The sequence below is a fragment of the Cherax quadricarinatus genome, chromosome 66 (genome assembly GCF_038502225.1).
Source record: "Cherax quadricarinatus isolate ZL_2023a chromosome 66, ASM3850222v1, whole genome shotgun sequence".
In the NCBI taxonomy this organism is placed as follows: domain Eukaryota; kingdom Metazoa; phylum Arthropoda; class Malacostraca; order Decapoda; family Parastacidae; genus Cherax; species Cherax quadricarinatus.
The window spans coordinates 5,590,872-5,597,499 of record NC_091357.1 but is presented as its reverse complement, the minus strand read 5'-3'; the positions used below and the strand labels follow the sequence as shown (position 1 = coordinate 5,597,499).

Below are 6,628 nucleotides of genomic sequence, written 5' to 3'. Positions count from 1 at the left end.
GGCTGGTCAGGAACCGACTTTAGGCTTAGGCAGAACTTCTGTACAACGTTGTGGAGATTGAATGTTGACACACTATATGGTGTGTCTTGACCAGTGACACACCATATAGTGTGGCCTCACACAGGTAAGGAAGTCGAAATGTAAAAGACAAGCTACCCTGGCAGATCACTCAATGCTCTGAGTAATATACTTTAGATATCAAAAGTACGAACATCAAAAATTATATTAAAACTAAAAACTACTGCCCTTAACAAAAACACACAAAAAAATTAATCAAGTTAACATAACCTCTATCAAATAATACTCTCTCATTACTCGCTGATGACTTTTTAAAAATTCTTCGAGGATCCTGCAGGCAACCCGGTAATAAAAACATCCATGTCAGCAAAAACACCCAAGCCATATGCAGTCACACAGAGGAACAAGAGCAACTACAAACAGGTGGCTATGAGCAGGGTGTGTACCTGACCCTAATTATATGGAGACATCTCAATTCCTAGTGCAGGAGAGCCATACACCCAGGTCCTCTAGTACTCGTTACTTCTCTGTAATGATTAATAAACTTAGAAACATACCTATGTAGCTCAGAAGATAATACTGATAAGTAACCTCGAAATAGCAGACCTCACCTCAGCACTGGCCCGTTCATTTCCCGTCATCCCAACATGACCCAACCAACAGAATACCACTTCCTTATACGAGGCATGGAGACGGGCTACCTAGTCACTGATTCTTTTGAACCACAGGGTTAACAGAAGCATGCTGGGACAAGGTAAAGAGGCAAACCTTCCAGGTTGTTTGATCACGCAACACATTTTTAGAATATGTTATACATTTGAAACAAAGTAACACAATGTTCAAGAGCTTCATGCTATACTCGGAAAGCAAGAGAGCAATCAGCAGCCTGGCACTAATGAGTGCACCCTGTAAGAGGAGAAATTAAGGGAGAAGATGGAGGAATAGGCTCGTCGGGGTATCAGATAGGCTGAATGAGGCAGTAAGATAAAAATAAAGAGGGGGACAGATAGATAGACAGACAGACAGACAGACAGACAGACAGACAGATAGATAGATAGATAGATAGATAGATAGATAGATAGATAGATAGATAGATAGATAGATAGAGAGTGAGTGAGTGAGTGAGTGAGTGAGAGAGAGAGAGAGAGAGAGAGAGAGAGAGAGAGAGAGAGAGAGAGAGAGAGAGAGAGAGGAGAATATTCTGGAGTACTGATGACGGGCTCTGGTGGCCTGGTGGTTAACGCTCTCGCTTCACACGGTGAGGGCCTGGGTTCGATTCCCAGCCAGAGTAGAAACATTGGACGTGTTTCTTTCCACCTGTTGTCTATGTTCCCCATCAGTAAAATGGGTACCTGGGTGTTAGTCGACTGGTGTGGGTCGCATCCTGGGACACTGACCTAAGGAGGCCTGGTCACAGACCGGGCCGCGGGGGCGTTGACCCCCGGAACTCTCTCCAGATAAACTCCAGAAAACGGTCTCCTGAAACACGCCAGGGTATGTTCCCTCCCATTTGCTTAATTTGGACACTCGTGATTTTTGTGTTCCACACTCGCCAAGTCTTAACATTTCCCTCAGGTTAGTAAATAACGTGGAGGAATGTCCAACCCGTTTACTATGTGTCGCCACAACCTGCAGATTCACATGTAATATTTAACCCAATTCAGGTTCATTGCCTAAACTGTTTATTCGTAGTAATTTAACCACATTCTTTATCCACTCCTGTCACTATACACCTTAACCTGCAATCATGACTTGATCTGACCTCTCCTGAGCCTCCATCATACATTACTAAGGTATGAGAAAAATAAATAAATGATGTTTATGTTAAAAAAGCAGAAACGGAGATATGGAGAACAGTAATGACAACGCAAATAACACCAACAAAAATTAAACTAAAGTTTTGCGAGATACATTTATGCAGAGAAGGATAATACAGCCGCCGCCTCCTTGCTCGTGAGCAGCACAGAGCTAACTAGACGTACTTCAGTCGCTGCGCGATCTGAGAAAGGTATCCCGGTATTCCACAGCCCCAGCCCCCTGTGGTCTGTGCACGCCACAGTATTTCCACCTGAGGATTTATCCAAGATGACACCACCTACGACTGCTGCACCTCACCTGTCTGCAGTAAGTCCCTCTTTCGCGCATATGCCGTATACCATTCAAGACTGATGGAATGATTGCACCGGCTTCAGGCTGAGGGACTGATTACATCAAACTCCTGACCTTCACCATTCTTCTTTGTATCAGACTGATGAAGCCACTGTGTGGCGGAACATTTCCTCAGCAAAGATACCCATGTGTTGCACATATGTCTAAATTATCAACTTGCTGGTTCTCTGAACCATTTATCTACATTTCCTTATTTTCACAAGGGAAACAAAATTGGCAAATTTAAATTTACACGGTGACAGTGACAGTGACAAACTGAGTGATAGAATGACAGAGTGACAAACGGAGTGACAAACTGAGTGACAAACTGAGTGACAAACTGAGTGACAAACTGAGTGACAAACTGAGTGACAAACTGAGTGACAGAGTTTTAACAAAACCCAATGTTTTTCAAGGTAAGTTTGTCACTCACTTTAAGATGTGCAAATTTCAATTTATTAATTTTATTACGTAAACTGTTTCCCATGTAATAATTATTTTTACTGAACAAAGCCTAACAATGATAAAAGTTTGAAGCTGATAATAAAAGACATTCTCCAGTAATTGGTCTTATTCCAATGATTCCAGTTATTTTTTATACAATTTTAAATCTGTACCCACTCGGACAAAACTTATTGGGTTATCATCCTTCTTATAGATCGTATTAACCTTGGTAGAATTACCGACAATATGTTAGATAAAAGAACACAGGTGCAACTGTGACAATTTTTGTTGCAACGTTTCGCTCTCGTTCCTGGAGAGCGAAACGTTTCCATAATAAAATGTCACATTAGTCGCACTTGTGTCCTTTTACATTCTTATAGATCGCATGGGCAATAATATTTAGAAGATAATGAGAAGTATTCTTTACTTACTGAATAAAAATATCCCTGCTCAGTAATAAATCACATACAAGGCGCTCTTTTTCCCCAACAAAAAGTCTTGAAAAAATCACCGTGCGCCTTATATGCTCAAGGTCTTGGTTAAGGGTAGGTTGTGGGTTACGCTTTATCAGTTGACTAACGTTACATTACAATTGTTTGGAAACATCGTCTATGATCGTGTGCCTTATATGCCGGAAAATACGGTAACTGATCTGTATATTTCGATTCCCTTCTGTGATCCTCTTGAGCAGAATGGGGTCGAAAAATAAAAATCAACTAATACCGTGAGATTATGTCTCTACGTGAGTTATTAATGAGCACAGTCAAGTGTTCGATACGCTTTATTCAAAATATCCACATTTACTCAATAAAATTGCGAACTGGGAGCTGGTCTCAGACCGGGCCGCGGGGGCGTTGACCCCCGGAACTCTCTCCAGGTCTCCAGGTATGTCACGCAAGAGCAGAGTCTTGTGCTGAGGAAACCACACCAGTGAATTATTATTATTATAATCAAGGGGGAAGCGCTAAACCCGGAGGATTATACAGCACCTGGGGGAGGATGTGGAAGGCATTCAGGCTTAATTCGGGGAACTGGAGCACAGATCCAATTCCCCAAATCAAGAGCCCCTCACCAACATCAAGGAGCCTTCCTTGAGGGGTCACACCAGTGAAAACTTGATGCAGATCAAATGAGTCATTCTCCAGTTATGGCACAGATTCCAACGATCCCAAGTTTTATTTACTATTTTACTACATCAACAACTTTGCCAGCATGCAAACGAAACTTAAAAGGCATTATCCTGCCCCTCAGACGCATCAGCCATTAAATACTGAAGTTGTTCACAAGACGTAAACTAAAATTTATCTAACGTGATTTAACGAGTGAAGAATTAGGCACATGTGTAACATCTGGGTATCTTTATTGTAGACGTTTCACCATCCAGTGACTTTATCAACACAAATTAAAGGACATAATTGGAACACCGCAGATGAGGCACTCAGTCCTTCAGCCTTGAAGTGGTGAAGAGCACCGTAATCTTGGAGAGAGTGAAGCACAGGCAAGAAGACTGGCGCTTATATACTGGCGTCAGGCAAGGGACGTGTAGCAGACGAAGACAGTCACTGGTAGGCGGGATTTCCCAGTGGAAGTAGGTCTAATTCTTCATCTTGTCGGTACTGTATACCGTACATGTACAACGGGATTTAACGGGAATAGAAGTTTCACACAATTTTACACACAAAATGGTCAAGTCTGCACCTACACACCTGAATGTCACTCTCAGCCGCCGCCTCGAATTACGAGGAAAAAATTTTCTGAAGGTTTGAAGTTCCCCCACTGAGAGGATTTTGGAAGTTATCACAGCCATTCCAGGGTGCTGGGAATGGATGAATAGACGGATCAATTAACGCACAGTGAATAGATGCAGGATGAATAGATGCGGGTTAAATAGACACAGGAAGAATGGATACGGGTTAAACAGACGCAGAATGAATAAGTGCGGGTTAAATAGAAGCAGAATTAATGGATGTGGGTTAAATAGAACCAGAATGAAGAGATGTACGATGAATAGAGGCAGGATGAACAGATGGAGGATCAATAGATTTTATGAGGATCAGACGGCCATCAATAGACGCTAAGGAATTCTCCAGGGAACAGACTGAATAAGATGTTTGAATCTTCTAGAAAGAGAAAGAGAGAGTAAAAGAGTGAACGAGGTTTTTGAAAGCAAGATGAAGGAAATTTTCCAGGAGAATAACAAGGTAGTCCGGCAAGAGGTAAACAAGGGCAGAGTGGAGGTCTTTGTCAAGGAGGCAGTGTTGAGGAGGAGGAGGGTGAGGAGTGAGGGAGTGAGAGAGGTGAGTTGGAGGCGGAGGTTTGAGTGGGAAGTAGTGTGGAAGGTGGGAGGGAGTAAAAGGGGCAGCCGGCAGGGAAGGTGGAAGGGTGAATGTGAAGGACGGATGGGTCGGAAGGGATATGAGTGGGAGGCTGTTTTGTGAGAGGCGATGATAGGATGGTTTTTATAGCAATAATTTCTAAAAAAGTACAGTATACAAATGATACAGTATCAACTGGTATTACTGGTTTACTTTATAGAAATCCCCTGGTTATGTAGAAATATTATGTAGAAGTGTTATGAAGGAGAGAGAAGACAGAGATACTGGGGCACAGAACTGCCGCTCGGCGGATTGTTGTGTTTTCACACAATTCTCTGTAAACCCAGAAAATGTTGTGGACGAAAATCCCAGATGTGTCACTTACATCAGATTTCTCCGACATTCTGATGTTTGTTCTGAACAACGGCTCAACCTCTTGATCATATCAATATAAGCTTTTAGGCACTGAGGTGCTGCCACATGACTGGCTCATTAAATATTTTTATTGACGAGATGTACAGATGTACCGAACTTTTTCCTTGCTGAGTGACCTTTTTACTTTGTTTCTGGCTGTTTCTTATAGTACAACAAAGTACTTGAGAACTGCAACAAAAGTAGTGAACTCGTGAAGTTAGTGCGGAAAGCTCGCATTATTCTTGACCCTGGTTCGAATCCCATCACTCCTCGATTTTAAAAAAAAGGTTAAAGCCGTTTATTACATTTTATTTTGATCCTCTTGTAATTAAGAGAGAATAACTAAATTACACAAACGGACGGAAAGCGTCAGGCAGTGATGGTGTGATGTTGAAAGTTTAGACCGTAAAACTAAGTACTTTCTTCATGTACTGTGTAAAGAGAAAAAACTGGCTTAGCTACGAAGCAGGCGACAGCAAGGGATACGTATTATTATACCAGTGGTATAACACTGAGGTGTACTTACCTGTGTTGCTACTCCCAGCAGGTGGTACATGTTCCGCTAGCAACACCTTCCTGCCTGAAAGTACAACAATACTTTCATTACTACACACTTTAAACGCGATATAAACAAGTGTTTCACTGTTATAATGAATCTCTCTCAGGACTATAAAATTAAACACTGCTGGGAAAAATCACAACACACACACACACACACACACACACACACACACACACACACACACACACACACACACACACACATTCTACATAAATACAAACATCTTCCACCAGACCCACACCTATACCCCCACCACCAGACCCACACCCATGCCTCCACACCCACACCACCACATCCGCACCTCCACCACATCCACACCTCCACCACATCCACACCTCCACCACATCCACACCTCCACCACATCCACACCTCCACCACATCCGCACCTCCACCACATCCGCACCTCCACCACATCCACACCTCAACCACATCCACACCACCACATCCGCACCTCCACACCTCCACCACATCCGCACCTCCACCACATCCACACCTCCACCACATCCGCACCTCCACCACATCCACACCTCCACCACATCCGCACCTCCACCACATCCACACCTCCACCACATCCACACCACCACATCCGCACCTCCACCACATCCACACCTCCACCACATCCGCACCTCCACCACATCCGCACCTCCACCACATCCGCACCTCAACCACATCCGCACCTCCACCACATCCGCACCTCCACCACATCCACACCTCCACCACATCCGCA

At 43.5% G+C, this 6,628-nt stretch overlaps 1 long non-coding RNA gene across 1 annotated transcript in view; it reads right to left on the bottom strand.

Moving 5' to 3' along the window:
- The window catches only part of LOC138854658 (uncharacterized), a 922,066-nt gene that overhangs the window by 502,078 nt on the left and 413,360 nt on the right, over positions 1-6,628 (bottom strand). The window contains exon 4 of the long non-coding RNA XR_011393846.1: positions 5,866-5,919. This is a non-coding gene — a long non-coding RNA (uncharacterized lncRNA). The remainder of the gene's footprint in view (positions 1-5,865; positions 5,920-6,628) is intronic.